This window comes from Microcebus murinus, chromosome 11, assembly GCF_040939455.1.
Source record: "Microcebus murinus isolate Inina chromosome 11, M.murinus_Inina_mat1.0, whole genome shotgun sequence".
NCBI lineage: Eukaryota > Metazoa > Chordata > Mammalia > Primates > Cheirogaleidae > Microcebus > Microcebus murinus.
Genome location: NC_134114.1, coordinates 17,675,851 through 17,701,719, shown reverse-complemented (window position 1 = coordinate 17,701,719; position 25,869 = coordinate 17,675,851). Strand labels below are relative to the sequence as shown.

Here is a 25,869-nt window from a genome sequence, read left to right as displayed (position 1 = left end):
AACTCCCCCAAATATCATTAGACAACTTGTTAATTCAATAAATTACATTTGTTAGAAATCATTGTCATAACAGAGAACACTATCTTAATGGAATTTAAGTAGTCTGTCAGAAGGGAAAAGCAAAAAAGAGAGACAATTACAAGGTTTTGAGGTTTAGGCTCAAGTGGTTTAAGGTATGTTAAACAAGGTGACAAATTGGCTTAGATTAGACAGTGCACTCTGCATAAATGTTTAGGATTGGTGAGCATAGTGACGTGAACATCTTGAAGTAAATCTTAATAAATGATTGTTAGATAAGTAAGCTGTTTCTTCAGGTAAGCAGACTATTATCTAAGATAATTTGATCTCCAGGAATTTCCTGAAGCCAACAGTGTAATTATTAATTTGTGTATAGTCCTTACCCTTCCTGACAAGTGTTTCATAACTAACAAATGTTGGCACGGGTGCTCTCACTACTCAGATACACAATGATCATCTGGGGATTTTACAATTCCAGATCTATACTCCTCTTTGAAGAATTATAACTGTCTATTATATTTTTAATGGTGGTAATTTCAACCACTATGTACATCAGATTTCCCTATTGTCATTGGGTGATCTTTTGTTGGAGCATTTGATAAGAGAACAACTGTACAGAGAACAGATACCATTCCTTATCTGAAGAGCTCACAAAAAAGAAAGATATTATTTATCAAGTGATTAAATGAAATGGTTTCACTACTTGCACCCCAGATTGCATTAATAATATGCAGAATCCTAAAAAATTGTGTATAAATTTAAATATAATATTCTTCCCATAAAATAGTACATGCACTTTCTTTAGAGACCAATATTATGTTTAGGGTTCCTCTAGTTTGAGCCACTCTTAAGTTTTGAACTACTCAAATTTCTCCAATGAGAAATAGATTGATCTTATCACCATATTTAGCTTAAATTTGATTCCATTATAAATCATTGTAGGTAGAATGTTTTTCCACTTTCTTGTTTTAAAGAACAGACATTTGAGGACTGAAGATATTTATACACAATTCCCCTGAAATGAACAAGGTTTTGTATCCCAAATATGTTTCAGTTTTCCTCCTTCATCAAGTTATGTAGCAATAACTTTTTCCAGGCAACAGAAATAACTGACCAGAATGGATCCAGAGAATTGGGAAGTATGTTGAAGATGATCATCAATTTACAAAGATAAGAAGTTCCTTTCCAGTTTGCTGATAATAATTAGTAACCAAAAGTCAGTCGGCCAAAATAACACTATGGAGTTGTTAAATATTATACCATTGTACCATTTTGGTACCATTGAATGTAGTTACATGAAAAAAAAGTAAATGAAGACATCATTAGAGGAATAGATAGAGGAATAGCTTATATAACACAGAATCATAAGATTCACCAGCACAATAAGTCCTATAAATATGAGACAGGATTTGAAAACATACCATCTAGTTTATGTTGCCTTTATGAGGTTTGTCTTTTAGAAAGTCTGGTTGCAGACTCTAGCTCCTACAAGTTGGCCTTGGCTGTTGTTCTAGTTAAGTCAGAAACTTCTTTTACTAAGTGGAATATAATATGTGATTTTAGATTTATTAACTGACTTCTTCTATCAGCCAGATAAAATGTCTTTCAGTGTCCCTTACTATCTGTCAGTCCATTACTGAGTCCAATGTCTGTCAGTCCATTACTGATGAAACCAAACCTGTTACCATAAAAGATCAATACTAAAAGGAGTTGTTGGCATACAGAATAAAATCTATACAAAGCTACTAGTTGGTCTATTTGTATGTTTTAGGCAAATTATGAACAAATTACGGCTAGATATTAGACTCATATCAAGAAGTAACTAAGGTTGCAAAAGCAATATTAAGGACAGGACCTCATACATAATTGTGAAGAAATAACAACTTTTAGAATATTAAAGCATCAAAGAAGAAAGAACATAGCTAGAAATATAAAGAATAAAAAATATGTAGTGAAGATTAAGGCATGTCAAACCATGGCTGTAGTCATCTAGCTCTTGTTGAAAAGTTTTGGATAGAACTTATCCATCTCTTGTATTCATTGTTCTTGTTCCAATATATTTGGTGGAAATTGCCTTCTCTAAAGATGATCTGTTTCTGAAGCATTCCTAAGAATGGTTAGTTGTAAATCTTCCAGTGGTAAGGCACTTTAAAAGTGTAAGAGGTTGAAACTTTTTGTCTTCCAGCAAAAAGACATGAACCTAAGGATCACTATTCTGAAACTTGATGGTATACTGGTGTTCAAACTGTATACAAAGCATTTTTTCTCCTTTTTTCATAAGACACAGACTTCTTATAGAGATTGTTGGGGAGCTTGCAAAAGAAAAACAGTCTGTCCTATTGATGATTAACAGAATATGACATGGTCCCTCTGCAGTAATTCCCCTTCTCTGTTTGAATTAAGATAGAATTCAAATTGTGGGAAATAGACAAGCTAATAAGAAAAAAAAAGTTCACATCATCAAGAGGATGTCAACCTTGTGGACATAGAAACCACAAGTAACAGCAATTGGAATTGTTTGAGCAAGCAATTTCAAGAGGATCAGATAATGTTGCTAATTTGTGGTTTAAAAGAAATCATTGTGTTTTAAAAGAGTTCATGTTTTCAAAGAGATCATTGAGCCATGCTACTTTTCCTAAAGATCTTTTCTATTAGTTAATTTTAGATTAATTTAAAAACAAAGATACTAGTAATTCAATGGGCAAAATGGGTATAATCTTATTATGACAAAGGGAATCTTCAAGGATTAAGAAAAGCTTTCTTTAGAAGATCATTTAATTTTGAATTTACATTTACTTCACATATATATACATATTATAGTAGCAGATGTAGTGTCATAAAGGAAATCTGTTGAGTCTGAAGGAGAGGTTGTACAAAGGTGGCAAGGTTTGTACATTATGCTATACCTACTGGATGAATAAAAAATTCAAGTTTGTACATAAATATTTAGAGAAATATCTCCTTTTGTATTTAATAATATAATGGGAAAATATAAACTAAAATCACCTTGACAGCTGCTTCAGTTATTACCCATTTATATTTCTTTCAGTTTTTAGCTAGTACAAATCAGTTGCTTTTTACAATGTCTTTTCTGTTTATCATATTTAAGGGGTATTTAATATTTTAATCAATAGGTTTATTTTTCTCAGTCTTGATGAATAGAAGGTGGAAATTTCATTATTTTGTGTGTGAAACCATTAGTTTATTCTTGAGAAATATTCCATGATATTTTCTTGGGCCATTTTCTTATCTAGTTTTTGCTTGCATATTAAACTCCTTCTTGCTGGCTAAAGTGTATTTTCAAAAAGTGGAGAGAGAGAGAGGCAAAATCACATCTACTTTAGGATTTACTAATAGATGCTGTCTAAAGATGGTAAGAATATCATCCCCAAAATCCCCAATGGATTGTCCTTTCTTTACTTGAAGGGCTACATTAGAGTCTAGTCTACTATCATGGGTAAGACATTGGAAATAGCCTCCACAAGATTTTGTCCAAGATTTATATGTTTTCTAAACCCACTTGTTTCCTATGCAATTCCAGTTTCCTTTTGGGGTCTTGTCATTCTTCCTTTTCTTTCCAAATATTCTGTGTTTGAAATTCCTACTAACATATGGATCAGTTGATATAGGCTTAGGAATAATAGATTATGTATCGCTAAAAGTATTTTAAATCCCTCTGTTCATCTTTTGCCTATCTTGTCTGGGCTTTGGAAAGTCTGTAATGGTGGTTCTCAGCACAGAAGGAGACTGAGTCTTAACATCAAACTTAAGGTGCTTGCCTTGTTCTGAAAGATATTTAACCTTAAGAAATAAATGATCTGTGTAAGTGTCTGGATAGCCATACAAAACAGAAGTGGACCAGAAAGAGGGATAGCAGTTAGATGTCCTGTTAAAGCATATGTTGAAGAAAGAAATAGTAGTGTAATACACATTATATTCCAGTTGTGCTTGGAGCATCTAATATAAAGACAGTTTTAAGTTTTTCACATTCCGAAATTCTTTTATTTACCTTAGTCAATAAAATAATTTTAGAATCTGAATTTCTGTTGGAAACTTTAATACCACATCCCCAAATTCAGATCATTAAATGTTTGTATTTTTTTTCTTTCATTTTTAAAGTACCTCTCACGTTAAAAATTTTGTTTATAAAAGATCTTCAGGGTGGCTATGGTAATTCTAAATCATCCTTGTTAAAATTGTAACAGTTAGATGATATTTATAATTATTAGAACTATAGTATTAATACATGTAAGTAGTAAGTGTCTGGCACAGAGGGGCATAGACTTAGATTTACACGAATACAGAATCATTAGTATACAGAACTATGCTAATCAGTGACATTGGTAGTATTATCAGTGATAGTGCTTGTCGAACTTCATGTTTCTGAAATCTAGTCAATTGTCTAGTCATCACCCATTAAAATCCCAACAAAACTCTTAACTCCTGACATACAGAATTGAACAAAGCCGTTCTCAGAGACACAAAGATAAGGTCAATGCAAGTGTGTGTCCAAATGATACCTGATTATACCTTCTCAACTTAAAGGACAGACTTCTTGACCCTTTGCCTACCTTTTTTGTACAGATTTCTTTTAACAGACTTAGAACATAAATGAACAAGAAAACATGAGATTAAGACTTCTTTTCACCAAGAATGAGAATCTTCAAATCCAATCAAATGACCACAAGATAATTAAAAGGAATCCTATTTCCAAGGAGACTAAATTAATTTTGCATTGGGATCTTGATGACAACAATACACAGTGCAAATCCAATGTGAGTTTTGCCTTTCCATCATCATCAGAGAATTCCCCTGATTTGAAGGATTGAGGGGGATCAGTTGAGCCTGCTGTTTTAAAATCGAAAAATTTGAGCTACAAGAGAGTCTTGTGAATTATGGTGAAAACTACATACTGCAGAACTTCCCAGAGTATCACCAGGTAACCCATTAATGAAGCAAAACTAATTTTAATCAAAAAACACTCCATTGAGTAAGAGATCACCACTACAGTCTTAGAGTCTTGATTGAATCTTACCACAGTCTTAAAAGTGGGATATTATAGGTTTTTAGAGGACTTGCTCAAATAGTTTAAGGAAGATTTTTCAAAATAAAGAGCTGATTGGGAGTGGGCACACTTCACATCATAATTGTTTAGGATTTTTATGCATAGTCAGAAGATAGTCTTGAAGTGGAACTTCATAAATAAGCTACTGTTGATTGTACAGACAGTCTGGAATTTATGATGGCTCAACTGAGAATTTTTCAATTGTACCTTGGGCTTCCGAGGATATAACCCCATCATAAATTGAGGACCATCTGTACTTCTGATTGTTTAACTTATGATTTTTCTGTTTTACAGTGGGTTTACTGGGGTATTAAATGCATTTTCAACTTACGACATTTTCAATTTATGATAGGCTTATCAGGACATAACTTCATTGTTAAGTAGAGGAGCATCTGTACTAGTTAGCTAGATTTGTCATAACAAAAGACTTGGTGGTTTAAACAACAGGAATTTATTTTCTCATGATCCTAGAAACTAGTAGTCTGAGATCAAGGTGTCAGCAGGGTTGATTTCTTCTGAAGTCTCTCTCTTCATCTTGTAGATGGACCTCTTCTCCCCTGTGCCTTCACATTGTGTTTCCTCTGTATGTGTCTGTGTCCTAATCTCCTTTTCTTATCAGGGCACCAGTCATATTGAATTCTAGATAATCCTCATGACCTCATTTAGACTTAATTATCCCTTTAAATATCCTAAATACAGTCACATTCTTAGGTATTATATTTTAGGACTTCAACATAAATTTGAAGGGGACACAATTTAGCCCATAACATTGATAAATAAACTGTTAACTCAGGGGAATAGATTGTTGTTTTATGTAAATTGATTTGGAAAGTGTTCATTGTGACACAGGTAGTCACCTTTTTTTTTTTTTTTTTTTTTTTTAAGATAGAGTCTCACTCTGTTGCCCAGGCTAGAGTGCTGTGGCATCAGCCTAGCTCACAGAAACCTCAAACTCCTGGGCTCAAGTGATCCTCCTTCCTCAGCCTCCTGAGTAGCTGGGACTACAGGCATGTGCCACCATGCCCGGCTTTTATTTATATATATATATATTTTTTTCATATATATACATATTTATTTAGTTGTCCAGCTTCTTTCTTTCTGTCTTTCTTTTTTTTTTTTTTTTTTTTTTTTTTAGTAGAGATGGGGTTTTGCTCTTGCTCAGGCTGGACTAGAACTCCTAAGCTCAAAACGATCTGCCCGCTGTGGCCCCCCAGAGTGCTAGGATTACAGGCGTGAACCACCACACCTGGCCAGTAGTCACCTTTCTAATCACTTACTTAATGTTTTTCTGTTGGTGGGTTGTCATTGGTGTTACTGGTCCAAGGTTTATCCCTGCTATCACACAGTGTGAATTTGGAGAAATTGCTTAATCTTTATAAAGCTCCCCTTTCAAGATACTAGCAATATCTACTTCATGGAAATCTTGTGAGATATAAATAAGAAAATTCCTGTAAAACTTTTAGTAGAGTACCCTATTACATGCAAGCTAGTGTGGTGATGGTGATGATGATGATGATGATGATAATGATGAAGATAATAGTGCTGCTGCTGCAAGGGCTGTAGAATCATATCCTTTAGAGTTTAAGTTCAAAACAGAAGACAATACTGGGAGTCTTTGAGACTGGGGCTTCATCATTTGATAAAAGTAATGGATAATAAAATAAAGTTTTCTTTCCTATAATTTGATATTGTAAAATAAGATATATTTTTGAAATTATTAACAATCATTAATTACATAGACACTTTTAATTAATAAATAAATCAGGAAAATTGACTTTTTTTTTTTTAACTATGAGCAAAAAGAGGCTCAGAGATGCCATTTAATCTGCTCAAGGTGTCACATTCCTGTTCCTGGCTGGACTTTGAAGTGTTTCCCCAGTTCTTGGGCTCCTGGCTTGGTGGAATTGTAAGCCTTGACCCACACGGTAGAAACAAATGACAGACACTCAGCAAGTATGCATGAAGAATTTATTGTAAGGAAAGTTTAAAGGTGCAAAGTGAAAGCACATTTCCTAAGGGGCAATGGGTCTGTCTCCACGACAGGAGAAGACACTATCTTTTTCTGTTTTTCTTTTTATAAGCTGGTAGTATATGTTGATGTAAAGGTCAGTTATAATTACTCATGATTATATGTCATGGGTTTTGGGGTCTCGATTTTTCCAGGTATGGACATAACTTAACTCCATAACATAACTTAACTCCAGACATTCCTTTCTGCTATATGTGTGATGGGGAAAGTCACATTTATGGTGTTTTTCTATTTTCTGATTGGTGGTTACTGTTCCATGGTCTAATTACTCCGTTTTTTAAGACTGAAATAACTGTTTTCCCTGGTTATTTTTCTGTAACTATTTCCTTCTTATTGTTTTTCTTTAACTGTTTCCTCTTTCTTGTTTTTCTGCCCCTAACATTTCATTACCTCTTATTTTTCTGTCCCTAACAAAGGTTATTCAGGTAGGAAGTGAAAGAGCCAGTAATTGAACTCAGACCTATCTGATTCAAAAGCTCACGTTCTTAGGTAGTATTTTATTTAATAACCCATCTAACAAATATTAGAAGACATAGTAAACTCTTTTTATCCCTTGAACTTATATTTCCTCTTTTACTAAAAGATATTTGGACTCATTTCAACTAGATAAGTAGCCTCAAGAGAATCACTCAGATAAAAGTTTGACTGCCTGATTATGCATGCATGCAACATGCCATAACTCTGGGAATTTGGTCACCATTTCAAAGATGAGACTTGACATGGCATAGTAGCTGAGGGAATAAAAATCCTTAACACTATGGAATAAACTCCCATTCTTTTTAGGTGCCTGAGGGAGATGCATCTATAATTGATTACTTAAGTTCCAGCTGTTCTCAGAACTGTCATTGAAGTCATGAATTATTTGCTGAATCTAATATGTGGATAACAGTTAAATCAGCACAGAGAGTTTATTTATCTCGCACATAATGTTTTTTATAAATATGCTTGTCCAAATAGAAGATATATAATTATTAAATAAATTAGTCTAAATTTTTTTTTAAAAATAGGTAATACAAAATAAATGTAGACACACACACACTCATAACCACAGAGTAACTCATTATGGAATGGATGTCAAGACAACTTCACAGAATTTTCAGAGATATTTGTTTGAAAAATACCTGTAAACATCTCTGAGACTACTTTTTAGCTCTGGTTTACTTATTTTCTTATGCTTCATTATTTAAAATTCATCTCTTGAATTGCAAATTGAGATTTTGTGTGTCCAGCTGACTACAGCAGTGTTTGCCAACTCTCCCTGATAAGAATTCCTGAGGCATTCCTTATATGACCTCTTTTAGAAAAATACTTCTCACCCTTAATGTGCATATGAATCGCCTGAATATCTTTTTAAAATTCAGTAAGTTTGAGGTCAGGGCTAAGATTCTGTATTTCTCACAAACTCTCAGCTGATGCGGATGCTGCTGATCCGAGAACCACCCTTTAAGTAGCTAGGCTGTGGACCTGTGCTGTCCAATAATGTAGCCACTAATCCCATATGGTTGTGAATTACTAGAAATGTGACTATTCAGAGTAGAGATATACTGTAAGTCTAAAATAGCGGATTTTGAAGTCTAATATGTGAACAAAGCTTGTAAAATATTTCAATAAAAATCTTTTTTAATGATTACATGTCAAATAGTTGATGTTTTAGATATATTGGGTTAAGTAAAATATATTATTAAAATTAATATCATGTTTCTTTTTACTTACATGAGTAATCACAATTTTTTAACGAATATTTGCCTTGTATTATGATTCTATCTCATAGTGCTGGCTTTATAGAGAGTCAAGACTGTAATGTATTTCACTGGGACTGAGATGAGGTCTTGTTATCATCACACTTTATTACTCATGCATATAAATGATACTAATGTAGCAATCTTTTCCACAGGATTGTGAACTTGTTTTTATTATTTATTTATTTATTTATTTAGAGACAAAGTCTCACTCTGTTGCCCGGGTAGAGTGCCATGGCATCAGCCTAGCTCACAGCAACCTCAAACTCCTAGGCTCAAGCAATACTTCTGCCTCAGCCTCCCGAGTAGCTGGGACTACAAGCATGTGCCACCATGCCCAGCTAATTTTTTCTATATATTTTTACTTGGCTAATTAATCTCTTTCTATTTTTAGTAGAGACGGGGTCTCTTTCTTGCTCAGGCTGGTTTCAAACTCCTGACCTTGAGTGATCCACCCGCCTTGGCCTCCCAGAGTGCTAGGATTACAGGCATGAGCCACCGTGCCCAGCCCAGGATTGTGAATTTGTTGAGTGCATGGGTTCTTCACCCTTGCATCACCAGCAATTAGTAGGGTGACTGGGAAGAGGTTTTTATATTGGTTAGGTATTTACAAAACATCATTTTGAAGAAACAGCCATTCTGTAATCATTATAATAAGATGCAATGAAGAAAAAATACCATTTCTGCAACATTATATTTTCTAAATTTATTTTCAGCTAAAAAGGACTTTGTAAAAACCCAATGATACTTCTTTTATTCTGTTGTCACTATGGGGAATGTGTGGAATCATGTCATAACCCCTGCTCAAATATATGATTATCTTACCTCAAACCCAAGGAATGATAAAATGCAGCTCATAGAAGTTGTGTACAGAGGAGCCTGAGATGACAAAATGTCTTGTAATTCTCAGTTATGAATGACTCCACTGAAATGGAAAAGTTTACTTTCAACAAAGTAATGCTTTTCAAACACAGGAACTTTTTTGCTTCTGTAATCTGTCACAAAATGTACAGTATTATCAGGATCTATGTAGCATACAATAGAGCATGAGTTTATGTGCACACAAGTACATAAAACACAGTGGTGTAGGGACACCCAGCAAGACCTGTGATGCCTTTTCACACCCATAAGGGCCACACCTGATATTTATATAATGAAAGACAGGTTAAGAAGAGAAAGGCAAAACACATTTGTTTAATCAAAGTACTACATGACATTGAAGCCTTCAGAAATGAAGAACCAAAGACACAGGGAAACCTGCAAGGTTTTATGCTTAGATTCAATGAAGAATGGACAGCCATGTAGAAATGTGATTGGACAGAGGGATATGATATAACAGTAATAGACTGAGGGGGACACCCAGCAAGGCCTGTATATTCAGATTTCCCTTGGCCTGTCTATATAGCATTCCTTCCTTTCAGAAATAGTGGCAGGACCCCTTGGGAATAAGAGCCTTCAAGGGAGAAGAGAGATAGTGACCTTTATAGGTTTTGTGGCTTGCTTTGGGGAAAAGGAATTCTTGTTTCTATGACCTGCCTTGGGGAAGAGGAATTCTAGTTTTCGGGACTCACTTCAGGGGAGAAAAAAGGTTGAGAGACAGGAGGGAAGCAGAAAGTCAGGGAAAATTTTTGCTTCTGAGGCTGTTTTGAGGAATTCCAAAGTACTCAGAGTACATAAGCTCCCTACTTTGGGGTTTTATTTTATGAGCCCCAACAGCTGCCATGAAATAGTATGTATTGCCTCTTTATCATATAGTAAGTAGGCTCAAGTTACAATTATTTGTAATATGGTAGTATGGTTTCCCATATGTGAGCCAATAGAATGTAGTAACAAATTGCTGACACAAAATGCCTATGTAATGTACTATCTTCTCTGTTTATTAGTTGTTCCATCTCTAAAATGGAGGTAATAATAATATTTTTCTCATAGGCCTTTTCTAAGCATAACATAAGTTAAAATCTGTCAACTATATAAAATAGTGAGGCATATAAGTACTAAATACCTGATAAATTGTCATTATTAGATAATGAAATGTTCCTAATTGTGTTTTCAACTAGCAACTGACATAAAAGAATTAATAACCCAAAGCAAAATCTACATTATAATTTAAGTATAAGAAATTTACATTTTTTAGTTTTTTATTGTATTTCCACTGATAAGAAAATTTAAAGACAACTCATATGCTCTATTGCTTTGAAGCTAATAGAACCACAATATATTCAAATTTCATTTGAACACATTTCTATTTTTTTTTTATTTCAGAATATTACAGGGGTATAAATATTTTGGTTACATAATTTGTTTTATACAGTTCAAGTCAAAGTTATGAGTGTGTCTATCACATAGATACTGTGCATTATACTTATTCGGTGTGAATTTACCCATCACCTCCTCTACCCTCCTGCCTGCTTGATTTCTATTAAGTTTTACTTCCATGTATGCACGTAAGTGTTGATTGATTAGTTCCAATTTAGTAGTGAGTACATGTGATGTTTGTTTTTCCATTCTTGAAATATGATACTTCACTTAGAATAATGACCTCTAGTTCCATCCAGGTTGTTACAAAAGTTATCAGTTCGTCATTTTTTATGGCTCAGTAGTACTCCATGGCATACATACACCACATTTTATTAATCCACTCATGTATTGATCAGCACTAGTGTTGTTTCCACATCTTTGCAATTTTGAATTGTGCTACTATGAACATTCAAGTGCAAGTATCTTTTCAATAAAATGCCTTTTTTTTCCTTTGGGTATATACCCAGTAGTGGGATTGTTGGATCAAATGGTATGTCTACTTTTAGTTCTTTGAGGTATCTCCATACTGCTTTCCATAGAGGTTGTACTAGTTTGCAGTCTACCAACACTGTGTAAGTGTTCCTTAAGTAGAGTTTGCTTTATAAATGGGGGCACATCTGTGTTAGGTACATAAATATTTAGGATTATTATGTCTTCTTGTTGTATTTTTCCCTTTACTATTATATAATGACCATCTTTGTCTTTCTTTTGTTGACTTGAAGTCTATGTTATCTGATATGATAATGGCTACACCAGCTTTCTTTTGGTTTCCATTTCATGGAATATTGTTTTTCATCCCTCACCTTGAGTCTGAATGAGTTCTTATGGGTTAGATGCATTTTCTGAAGACAGCAGATACTTAGGTTTTATTTTTGTTTTTTTTGTTCACTCAGCCAGTCTATGTCTCTTCAGTGGAGAGTTCAAACCATTCACATTTATTGAAAGAATTGAAAAATGGGGTAGATTTCTGTTCATCCTGTTGTGTTATTCATCTCTTTGTTTTACCTCATGAGCCATTGTGGCATCTGGGATTTGACGTTTAGCTTTTGGGTGATTTTACACTGGTGGATGTCTATTGTGCTAATCCATGTATAATACAGACCTGAATACTTCCTGCACGGTTGCTCTAATTATGATTAATTTCCTCAATGTTTGCTTGTCTGGGAAAGACTTAATTTCTTCATCAAATATGAAATTTAGTTTTGAAGGATACAAAAATTCTAGACTGACAGTTCTATTTAACACACTAACTGCCATGTGGATTGTATTTAACTCATGCTAATTTGGAGCCCAGGGCCTTGTGAAGCAAAACCTGGGAAAAGTATGCAGCTGGTTTGTGAAAATCTTACTTGTTGATGTTCCTATTGTTACAATTAATATTAGCAAATTAATTCTACAAATGTAGATTAAATGAATAGAAGTCAATAAATTTTGTTTTTCATTAAATAGGAAAGGATTGTTTTGGTTTTGAAATTTTTTCCATTTTTGTAATAAAACACTGTGATCCCAAGGAAAAACCTTTTTTTTTTTTTTTTTAAACTAGTGTGGCAGTTAATGTATTAAGATTGAAGATAGGGGCTTATAAGGTTTCTACTGAGTAATCCGCTGTTATCCTGATGGATTTTCTCTTGTAGGTCAGTTGTTGCTTGTGGCTAGCTGCTTTAAGCATCTTCTCTTTCATTTTGACTTTGGCCAAGTTGATTACTATGTGTCTTGGAGTTGTTTTATTTGCTGTAAATCTTCCCAGAGATTGATGACCATCTTGTATTTGGATGTCTAGGTCTCTGGCAATATTAGGGAACTTTTTCTCCATAATTCCCTCAAATAGATTTTTCATCCTTTTAGTGCTTTCTTCTTCTTCTCAGGATACCTATAATTCATATATTTGTTCACTTTGCATAGTCTCACATCTTTCTAAGTGATTATTCTGCCTTTGTTGTTCTCTTCTCTTCTTTAAATGATTGGATTAGCTAAAGAGCCTTGTCTTCAAGCTCTGAGATTCTTCTCTTCTTTTTGTTTTAATCTGTTACTGAAACTTTCTGTTGTGTTTTGAAAATCTCTGATTGACTCTTTCATTTCTTTACATTCTATTATATCCTTCCTAATTTTGTCTATTTCTTTGGTGACTTTTTTATTAATTCCCTGAAATATTTTTGGGCTTCATTTTGTTTGTTTTTTGTTTTCAACCTTCTCTTCAATTCCATTCATTTTATTTGTCATTCATATTCTGAATTCCATTTCTGTCATTTCAACAATTTACTTGCAGTTGTAATTCAGTGTTATAGCTCCATTGTTATCCCTTGGGGGTGTTGATCTGTTTTGATTTTTCATGGTTCCAGGGTACTTATGTTGGTTTTTTTCTCATCTGATACCTCTTTTCTCAACTCAGGGCTAATAGGTTTGCAGGATTCCTGTTCCTTGCTGGAACTCTTCTGCTTGGTTAGAGTAAGGGGAGGTCACTAAATGGAAGGCCTTCCCCCCAACCCCACTCTTGAATGTTGACATGACAGAGGAAGGGCGAGTGCACTAGAAATCTGTAATGCAGCTGTTATGATTTCTTCTGTTCACTTGTGATTGCCTCTGCTCAAGTAGCAGCTGGTTGCAGTGTCCTGGCTTCCCTGGTTATGTGCATTTGCTCAAACCAAGTCCCAGTGTACTGGCAGCTCGAGCCTGGGTGGTCCCTGGCAGGGAGTTGGACTTTGGAGCAATTCTTCAGGCCCTGATATGGTGGTGGAGGCTCTGGGGTGGGGTTTTGGTGTCCTTGTGCAGAAGCTGGAGACATGGAGATGATATCTCAGGCCTGGTAGGGTTTCTAGAGGCACAGAACTGGAATGTAGGACTCCTACATGCAAGCTTAAGAGCTGGGACTGGGGAGGAGCCAGAAGCAGAGCTTCTGAGCAGGACTGAGGAGTCAGAAGCAGGGCCGGTTGGACTGTAGAGTTGATCCAATCTGGAGGGCAAGGTCAGGGCCAAACAGGCAGAAGGCAAGTAGGGCGGAGTCAGGTGAGCAAGTGGCAGGTTGTTTTGTGGGCTCAGAGGCTCTGCATATGCCAAGTCAGGCAGACAGATGTCAGTTTTGCAGACTGGGGACTGTGGAGCTATCCACTTCCCACCTGGGACGTGACAAAGCAGTTGACCAACACCTCTCAGGTCAGAGCCTCTCGTGCCTGGATCAATTCCCATACCCATCTCCACTTGCACTGTAGGTGAGACGTGATTGGCTTCAAGTCACCAGGTACAACTCAAAGAAGTCAAAAGTAGGTCCACTCCCTCCTGAGCTCAGTGCAGACCTAGCATGTTATGACCAAGAGCTCAGGATGGCTTTAACTGCTGCCCGTTCCCCACCATGCCTGTTGTCTGTTGCAATGGTTCTGTACAGACTCCAAGCAGGTCCCTGGTTGGACCAAGCAGAGGTCTGTGGGGCTGGTGGGAGTCTTGCAGCTCAGTTTGCACTGTGTCAGTGGAGCACTACAATGTCCCAGCACTCTCTTCTAATGTTTCTCATGAGTTCTCTGATTTTGTTGTATGTATCATCCCTCACCTTTTTTTCCCACTTTGAGTGTCCCACATTGCTTCTCTGTGATTTCACAGTGCTGCTTTACAGAAGAGCAATCCGTATGTAGGAAATAGCCTGCATCTTTTACTTTGTGTCCTTGGGAGCAGTGTGCTGGCAGGCTGCTTCCAGTCTGCCATTTTCAAAGATCTCTCAAAGATTTCTGTTTTAAATAAGAAAAAATCTTAATGCTTTTCACAGTCAAAGGTAAAACATAGAATATTATTTTATCTGAAAATAATTGAAAAAAGTATTATTCTGTTCATAGCACCAGATTTGTTCAAATTTTGAAATATATTACCTTTGAATTTTTGAAGCTATGTTATATTCCTTTTCAGTTTGAGTCTCAATATTGTTCAGTATATAAGATTTACAAAATCTTATATAATTTTAGAGATACGGGTTGCGCATTATTTGTGTATCCTAATGTATTAGCAATTTGATAATTTATTTTCAACCTGATTGCTTTGTCTCAATATTCTGGCAGTCCGTCCCAGTGTTTAATACCTTCTACATGTAGAAGGTCTACAAATGTAGAATATATTCTACATTTGAAATTTACAACATGTTTTGGAGGGATAGACATATGATGACTAAATGTGATATATCTTGAAATGGAATCCTGAAACAGGAAAAGAACATTAGATAAAAAACAAAAGAAGTTTTATTTTAATATCATATTGACTCTAATTAGTAACACTGAATCAATATTGGTTCATTAATTGTGACAATTGTACCACAGTAATGTAACATATTATTAAGAGCAATAGAAAAATCGGGGGGGGGAGGGAGATGGTGGCATACAGGAATTCTTGTAATTTTATTGCAATTTTTCTATCAATCCAAAAATAATTTTTTAAAAGTTTACTGTCAAAATATACATTCTGAGCTTCATAAAATTTCTAATACTAAAATTATTTCTTCCATTCTTTATTCTCTGTCTCACCTATTCCATCCTTCACTGTCTCTATTATGATTGTGTGGCATTCTTTCTAAGAAATTAGAATTATAAAATCCTAACAGAAGTCTAACTTTCATCAATATACTTCTGAATTAAAATCTAAAAGCTGACTGGCTCAGAAACTAAACAAGGCGTGTGAATACCCAAACAAAAACTTAAAGGAAAGAAACAACAGCTGATCGACATGGGAAGAAATCAGCAAAGGAACTCTGGAAATATGAAGAACCAAACAGAAACCACACCCCCAAAGAGGAGCACCAGCGCCTTAGAAACAGACACCAATGAAAATCAGGCAACCAAAATTACAGAAGAGGAATTCTGAATGTGGATCATGAGAAAATTCAATGACCTGCAAGAACAACTCAATAACCAACACAAAGAAACCACAAAAAGCCCCCAGGACCTGGAACAAAAATTCACTAAAGAAATCGATACAATGTTAGCCGGGCATGGTGGCGCATGCCTGTAGTCCCAGCCACTTGGGAGGCTGAGGCAGAAGGATTGCTTGAGCCCAGGAGTTTGAGGTTGCTGTGAGCTAGGCTGACGCCATGGCACTCACTCTAGCCTAGGCAACAAAGTGAGACTCTGTCTCAAAAAAAAAAAAAAAAAGAAATCGATACAATGAAGAAAAGTTTAACTGAACTCCTGGAAATGAAGAATAAATTCAGGGAACTACAAAATACAGTGGAAAGCCTCAAGAACAGGGTAGATCAAACTGAAGAAAGAATCTCAGAGATTGAAGATAACACCTTCCAATTAAATAAATCAGTCACAGAGATAGAGCAGAGAAACAAGAGAAAAGAGCAAAGCCTACAAGAGATGTGGGATTATGTGAAAAAACCTAATGTGAAGGTCATAAGGTTACCAGAATGGGAAGAAGACAACACTCAAGGGTTGGACAAGCTGTTTGAAGATATAATAGAGGAAAATTTCCCAGGCCTTGCTAAAAATCTTGATATACAAGTTCAAGAAGCTCAGAGGACACCTGGGATTTTCAGTGCAAACAGGAAGACGTCACGACATGCAGTCCTCAGACTGACCAAAATATCAACTAAAAAGACCCTTCTAAGAGCTGTAAGATGAAAGAAGCAAGTAACATACAAGGGAGAGCCAATTCGAATAACACTAGATTTCTCTACTGAGACTCTACAAGCAAGGAGAGACTGGGGCCCCATTCTCACTCTTCTGAAACAAAACAATGCCCAGCCTAGACTCTTATTCCCTGCAAAACTAAGCTCGTATATGAAGGAGAAATCAAGACATTCTCAGATAAGCAAAGACTGAGGTAATTCACCAAGACAAGACCAGCCCTTCAACAATTACTCAAAACACTGTTACCCAGGGATCAGCATAATAAACACTCACAAATGTAAATCCACTCAAAGCTAAAGATCAAAGCCCACACACTACAATGGCTCAAGAGAGAAAATAAAGCAACAAAGTTCAGTGCAACATAATGAACAGAAATCTGCCCTACCTATCAGTTATCTCAATAAATGTGAATGGCTTGAACTCTCCACTCAAGAGACATAGGCTGGCTGAATGGATAAAAAAACACAAGCCAAGTATCTGCTGCCTTCAGGAAACACATCTAACCTGCAAGGATGCAATTAGACTAAAGGTAAAGGGGTGGAGAACAATATTTCAAGCAAACGGAAGCCAAAAGAAAGCTGGAATGGTGGTGCTGATTACAGATAACATAGTTTTTAAATCAACAAAAATAATAAAAGAAAAAGAAGGTCACTATATAATGGTGAAGGGTACAGTTCAACAAGAAGACATAACAATTCTAAATATATATACACCCAACCTTGGTGCACCCAGATTCATAAATCAAACTCTACTAGATCTAAACAAATGGATAAACAACACCATAATAGTTGGAGACTTTAACACCCCACTGACAGCACAGGACAGATCCTCCAATCATAAAATCAACAAAGAAATAATGGACTTAAACAGAACCCTAGAAGAAATGGGCCTGACTGACATTTACAGGACATTCTACCCCAAAACCATTGAATATACATTCTTCTCATCAGCTCATGGGTCATTCTCTAAGATTGACCATATACTAGGACACAAAGCACATCAAAAACAATTTAAAAAAATAGAAATTATACCATATATCTTTTCAGATCACAATGGAATAAATGTAAAAATCAATCCTAACAAGTGTCCTCATTTCTATACAAAGTCATGGAAACTAAACAACCTGCTGCTGAATGATCACTTCATAAACGAGGAAATTAAGATGGAAATCAAAAGATTCTTTGAACTAAACGACAAAGGTGACACAAATTACCAAAACTTTGGGACACAGCTAAAGCAGTCCTGAGAGGAAAGTTTATTTCCATAAATGCCTATATCCAAAAGTCAAAAAGATCACAAATAGACAACCTAATGAATCATCTCAAAGAGCTGGAAAAAGAAGAACAGACCAACCCCGAACCCAGATCAAATCAGAACTAAATGAAATTGACAACAGGGAAACTATATGGAGATTAATAAAACAAAAAGTTGGTTCTTAGAAAAAAATAAACAAAATTGACACACCATTGGCTAGACTAATGAAAAGCAGAAAAGAAAAATCTCTAATAAGCTCCATCAGGAACAATAAAGGAGAAATCACATCACAACTGATGCTATGGAGATACAAGATATAATTTATGAATACCACAACAACCTCTATGCACACAAACTGGAAAATGTGGAGGAAATGGACAATTTCTTAGAAACACACAGCCTCCCTCTGCTCAACTAGGAAAAAAGAGAATCCTTGAACAGACCAATATCAACTACTGAAATTGACACAGCAATAAAAATCTTTCGTAAAAAGAAAAGTCCTGGACCAGATAGTTTCACACCCGAATTTTACCACACCTACAAAGAAGAACTGGTGCCTGTCCTGCAGAAATTATTCCACAACATTGAGAAGAATGGAAGCCTCTCCAACACATTTTATGAAGCGAACATAACCCTGATACCAAAACCAGGAAAGGATGCAACAAAAAAAGAAAGCTGCAGACCAATATCACTTATGAATATAGATGCAAAAATTCTCAACAGAATCCTAGCCAATTGAATCCAGGTGCTTGTCAAGAAAATAATTCATCACAACCAAGTGGGCTTCATCCCAGGAATACAGGGTTGGTTCAACATACACAGATATATAAAAGTAATACACCATATAAACAGAAGCAAAAACAAAGACCATATGATCCTCTCAATAGATGCAGAGAAAGCATTTGACAAAATTCAACACCCTTTTATGATAAGAACGCTCAACAAAATAGGCATAGATGGGGCTTACCTAAAATTGATACAAGCCATATATGACAAACCCACAACCAATATCATACTGAATGGGGAAAAATTGAAAGCATTCCCACTTAGCATTGGAACAAGACAATGTTGCCCCCTATCTATACTTCTGTTCAACATAGTGCTGGAAGTTCTCGCTACAGCAATCAGACAAGAGAACGGAATTAAGGGTGTCCAGATGGGAACAGAAGAGATCAAACTCTCACTCTTTGCTGATGACATGATATTATACCTAGAAAATCCCAAGGATTTAACCAAGAGACTCCTTGATATGATAAATGAATTTGGTAAAGTCTCAGGCTACAAAATCAATACACAGAAATCAGAGGCATTCATATAACCAACAACAGTAAAAGTGAGAACCAAATCAAAGTCTCAATTCCCTTCAAAATAGCAACAAAGAAAATTAAGTACCTTGGAATACATTTAACTAAGGAGGTAAAAGACCTCTACAGGGAGAACTATGAAATACTGAAGAAGGAAATAGCAGAGGATGTAAACAGATGGAAGCATATACCATGCTCATGGGTCAGCAGAATCAACATTGTTAAAATGTCTATACAACCCAAAGTGACCTACAGAGTCAACACAATCCCTATCAAAATACTATCATCATTTTTCACAGATACAGAAAATAATTTTACACTTTGTATGGAACCAGAGAAGACCCCATATAGCAAAATCAATCCTAGGCAATAAAAACAAAATAGGAGGTATCAATTTACCAGACTTCTAACTATACTACAAGGCTAGAGTCATGAAAACAGCTTTTTATTGGCACAAGAACAGGGACATTGACCAGTGGAACAGAACAGAGAACCCAGACATAAAATCATCCTCATATAGCCAACTAATCTTTGACAAAGCAGACAAAAACATACACTGGGGAAAAGAATCCTTATTCAATAAATGGTGCTGAGAAAACTGGATAGCCACATTTAGAAGATTGAAACAAGACCTACACCTTTCACCTCTCACAAAAATCAACTCACGCTGGGTAACAGACTTGCACCTTAGGTGTGAAACTATTAGAATGCTAGAGAAAAATGTTGGAAATACTCTTCTAGACATTGGCCTAGGCAAAGAATTTATGAAGAAGACCACAAAGGCAATCACAACAGCAACAAAAATAAACAAATGGGACCTGATCAAATTATAAAGCTTCTGCACAGCCAAAGAAACTGTCAAGAGAGCAAACACACAACCCACAGAATGGGAGAAAATTTTTGCAAGCTACACATCTGATAAAGGGCTGATAATTAGAATCTATTTAGAACTCAGGAAAATCAGCAAGAAAAAATTAAACAACCCTATCAAAAAATGGGCAAAGGACATGAACAGAAACTTCTCAAAAGAAGACAGAATAATGGCCAATAAATATATGAAAAAATGTTCAACATCTCTAATCAGGAAAATGCAAATCAAAACCACAATGAGATATCACTTAACTCCAGTGAGAATGGCCTTTATCAAAAAGTACCCAAACAACAAATGCTGGAGAGGATGTGGAGAGAGAGGAACACTCCTACACTGCTGGTGGGACTGCAAACTAGTTCAACCTCTGTGGAAAGCAATATGGAGATACCTTAAAGCGATACAAGTAGATCTACCATTTGATTCAGCAATTCCACTACTGGGCATCTACCCAAAAGATCAAAGGTCACTTTATGAAAAAGACACATGCACTCAAATGTTTATAGCAGCACAATTCACAATCGCAAAGCTATGGAAACAACCCAAGTGCCCATCAATTCACAAGTGGAGTAATAAAATGTGGTATATGTATACCATGGAATACTACTCAGCTTCTACTAAACAATACTACTAAACAATGGTGATATAGCACCTCTTGTATATTCCTGGATACAGCTGGAACCCATTCTATTAAGTGAAGTATCTCAAGAATAGAAAGACAAGCACCACATGTACTCACCAGCAAATTAGTATTAACAGATCAACACCTAAGTGGACATATAGGAGTAACATTTATCGGATGTTGGGAGGGTGGGAGGGGGGAGGAAGGGATGGGTATATACAATCACAATGAGTAAGATGTGCAATGTTTGGGGGATGGACATGCTTGAAGCTCTTACTTGAGGGGGGAGGGGGGCATTGGCAATATATGTAACCTTAACACTTGTACCCCCATAATACGCTAAAATAAAAAAATAAAAATAAAAAGAACCATGAACAAGAGAAGTAGAAAGGCTACAATGCAGACAGCCTTGACTCTAGTCCTTGTCCCTGCTACCAACCAGCTTGTGTCCTGGGACAAGTCACTTAATCTCTCCAGGCCTCAAGTTCTGTCTATCTGTAAAGGCTACAATGAGATGATCTGAAGACTTAATAAATAAATAAATAAAATCTAAAAGCTTACAATATAAGACTATTTTTCTATAATTATACAAACTTTTAACTAAAAATATTCTCTTATTTACACTGTTAGAAAATATGGATGAACTTGTAATGTTAAGAAAACAAAATTTTGCAGTAGAGACCTCTGCACATCTCTACAAATATTTCTAAATCAATGTAAATGTCACACAAGTAATAAAGGTCTCTCCCAGAATAGCAAAATAACATCTAGTCACTATTCTCCTACTCTTTTCTGTTTGTCTGGGATATATATTTTTTTTTACATAGACAATATCAATAAAGAATTCCTATCATGAGCCTTGTAAAGCTACTTCATGAAATTTAAATGATTATTTTTACTTCATCTCCTAAACTTAGTTACCCATTTTTTACTGTTTGTTTTTTATTTTTAAGATTTTTTTATTAAGCTATACTAATTTGAGGTTTTAGATTACTTTTGGGCTTTTGCTACGTGGCAAACAAATGCATTTTTGCAAATGTTTTGTTCAGAACCCCATTATTGTCTGCTTTCCTACTCCAGTATTCAACCCTCTAACCAACACTTCCAGTGTGACTCTAACAGGGTAGAGGGAAGGAGTGGGAACTAGTGTATTTTAAGAACATTTCTGTCCCAGAAACCTCATGTTCCTCAGATCCTGACCTCCTCTCATACAGATGGTATGCGGAAGTTTCCAGAGTCAGTGTTGCCTGGATAGTAGCTCCTATGTATTTTGTTACTCCTTGTTAAGTCTTCATTCCTATTGCTTGATTTCTTCGATTTTAGACTCTTATTTCCAGACATTAGGGCAATATTATCACATCCCTTAATGTTCCTACATCCTACCTAATAGCTTGGAACTTAATGCTTTAGCTTTCTAAATCTAAGGAAAAATATTATAGATGAGAACACAAATGATATAGAAATTATAGCATATCTAAATTACTATATATTTGAATTCTATAGTACGATTTATCCATTAACTTTTTAAAAATATGCATCTTTTATTGAAGATTCAAGTACTAACTACCATTTAATAGCAAAATATTATTGTAGTCCAATGTGCAAAACAAAAATTATATACTTTAAAGCTATTGAAAGGCCTTATACCTCCTAATTTTTAAGTTTCATTATAGAGTTTCAGTGTCAGAAATGACATATATTTTAAAAAATGTTATGCAATTTTAATTTTTTTCACTATCATGAACTTCATAATATTTCCTGAAAGAATCAGAAACTGTTTGCCAAGTTTGAAACTCGTAAAGTACATGAGTTGCAAATGTAAATCATAAAAGTTAGCATTTACTTGTGGAAGTCAAAATTAGACTTCATAGAAGGAGTTGGATGAGTGACAAAAACAGTGAACAAGAACAACCAAGGAAGTCAGGACTAGTAGCTATGGGGGAAACATGAAGCATGCAATGGAAGAGGCTGTGTATTTAGAATTTTCTCTGGCCTGGTTGTTTTAGAATAGTTACTTGTGTTAGCCTTGAAGTTCCAAATCATATAGCTCTCATTAAGTCAAATTACTCTATCAAATCCTAGTAATAGTTCTAGTTGTTCTACATTGACCCTGCCTTATTTTTCTAATGCTGTAAATGCTATAGATTTAAGAAATCTTCCTTCTTTTCTTTCAGAACTTTTATATGAGGGTAACCTATACAGTCCCTAGCATCTTCAGAAAGTAAACAAAGATTTCTGTCACTGGAAAGTTCATTTTTATTTTGGCAATGCAAACATAAAACACACCCAAGGGAGCAGCTCTGAAATGAGATCATTGATGTAAATAACTACAACATTTTTAAATGGCACCTTTTTGGTAAATCATGTATGTTATTTTAAAACAAAACAATTTTATTTACTATTGACTCATTCTCTTTTATTCTGATTGAGATTTGTGCACAAAATAGCACTTTTGCATATAAATTAGGTTTAAAAATCACAGCTGAGATCAGCTCCCCTCCCCTTAAAGTCTTAACTCTGAAACTCATTGGAGTTTCACTGAGCAGAGACATTCCACAGGTGCCTCTCTTGTTCACTGCTCAAAGTAGAGCACTCCTGTGTGGCCTCATACAACGAACCTCCTGGAAGCTTATGATGTACTTCTCTGGATTCCCTTTCGACTTATCATTTTCCTACTTTTTTTGCTTTGTATCCTTTGCGGTAATAAGTCTGTTCAGTGAGTTATTACCCCCCACTTTCCAAATTATAACCAAAATGAAAATTCTGTTTTTTCAATTCTTGTCAAAAAATGAAATGAAAGGAAAAATTGTGGCCAGAAACCAGTATCATCTTTTTAATTCCCTTGCTAAAATTTTAGGTAAAAATACCATAAGCTTTTTTAAAGAAGATTAATTAGTTATTAAAAAATTGTCTACCTTTTTTCACCATAAAATTTAGAGCTATCTGCATCTGCCAATTTAAACACAGTACATACACAATTATCTTAAACTACAGAAAAAACAAACCAAAAGTTACAGTGTAATTCACAATGTTCAAATACTAACTATATCCTCATGTCTTTCATATAAGACTTAGAGACTCCCCGCCTGGATAAAATTAGCCAACCCCACAAATTGGTGTTTGTTTACTTATATTTACATATAAAAGAGAAAAGAATAAACAAAAACAACTCAAGAAAATTCAGGAACACAATTACATTTAAGAACACACCTATGTGCTGCCAGAAACCTATCTCTGAGAAGTGTGCAAGATTTTAAATATTTTAAAACATGGTATTAAATGTTTAAATTATGAGTGCATTATCTACTTTGTGTTGTTAGAAGCATTTGAACAATTCAGATGATAAGCTACTTTGTCTACAATCATCTGCAGTATATTACAAATATATAATTCATAGAATGAAATATAACAAAATGAAAGATAAGGATTCTTCTCACAGAAAATTTTAATTTTAGTGGTGTTGACTGTTGGCACACCACAAATATACAACCATAACAATGTATTGCTCAAAGCAAAGCAGAGTTAATTAAACTTACTGCCGTAAGAGAGAATATCATTTTGATGATTTCTCAAAAGAAGAAAGTTAGAAAAAGTTGATTATTGAATTTTGCAGTCTGGAATTCAGTGATTTGAGGTGAATCTCTCAAAAAGAAGAACTAGCTGGTACTGGGCAAAGGTTAAGTCACAATAGTTTAATAGCAGCAGATACAGTGAAGTCAGGGTCTGAAAAGCAGACTTTCTGGGCAAACAGTTGCTTTATAAGTAAGAAGTTTTCCCACAGATGAAGTTGCACATAGAAATTTTCTGTAAGAAAAAGTAGTTATTTACTGGTTTATATTCTTATCTTTCTGCACAAGAATTTTCTGGCACAAACACTTAAGTCATATTGTCACAGGAGGTTTAAGTTCTCAGTAGAGAGATACGATTCAAAGAAGAAAAACTACTTGTTACAGTAGAACATGCCAGGGGACTTCAACTCAAATTGAATCATCTACAGTTGTTTATTGACCATCTATTATAGAACACATGCTGCTTCACCCACCTTAAAAGTCTGGTATAGAGTGCAGGCAAATTAAAAGGAAGTTGCCGTGTGGTGTGATAGTGTTCAGCAGCACAAGTACAAGGATATGATGGCGGCACATGGGAAGAACACAACCCAGATTAGGAGGGTTCTCAGAAGGCTTTTTAGGGAAAATACTGGTTTGAATGAGATTTTTAATGGAAGTTAAACAGTACTATGTAAGAGATATAAGAAATGAGAACATAAGTATGAGGACAGAACTTTGGAGAAGTGTAGCAGGACTACACTTAGAAAAGCAGGACTTAACCATAGCTAGATCAATGATTGCTTTATATTTTTTTTATTTATCTTTTTGAGACACAGTCTTACTTTGTTGCCCAGGCTAAAGTGAGTGCCATGGCATCAGCCTAGCTCACAGCAACCTCAAACTCCTGGGCTCAAGCAATCCTGCTGCCTCAGCCTCTTGAGTAGCTGGGACTACAGGCATGTGCCACCATGCCCAGCTAATTTTTTCTATATATATTAGTTGGCCAATTAACTTCTTTCTGTTTATAGTAGAGATGGAGTCTCGCTCTTGCTCAGGCTGGTTTCGAACCCTTGCCTTGAGCAATTCGCCCGCTTTAGCCTCCCAGAGTACTAGGATTGCAGGTGTGAGCCACAGCGCCCGGCCTAATGATTGTTTTAAAATCCAAAGAAAGCTTTAAAATACCCTACCCAGAAAATTTATATAATTATAATGTTATGAACCAAATCTTTGAGTTCCCCAAAATTGATATGTTGAAATCTCAATCCCCAAAGGAATGATGTTAGAATGTCAGGACTTTGGAAGGTAATCGGATCAATAGCTCTCATGCTGGGGTTAGTGCCCTGATAGGAAGAGACATGAGAACTTGCTTCTCTATCTGTTCCTCCACCACATGAGGAAATCAGGAGAAGACCCCTAACCAGAACCTGACCATCTGGTACCGTGCTCTCTGACTTCCAATCTCCAGAATTGTGAGAAATAAATGTTTGTTGTTTAAGTCACTCAGTCTGTGGTATTTTT

At 35.5% G+C, this 25,869-nt stretch overlaps 1 long non-coding RNA gene across 1 annotated transcript in view; it reads left to right on the top strand.

Moving 5' to 3' along the window:
- LOC105871714 (uncharacterized) overlaps positions 1-25,869 on the top strand; it is a 108,700-nt gene that overhangs the window by 15,215 nt on the left and 67,616 nt on the right. The gene's annotated exons all lie outside the window — the stretch shown is intronic.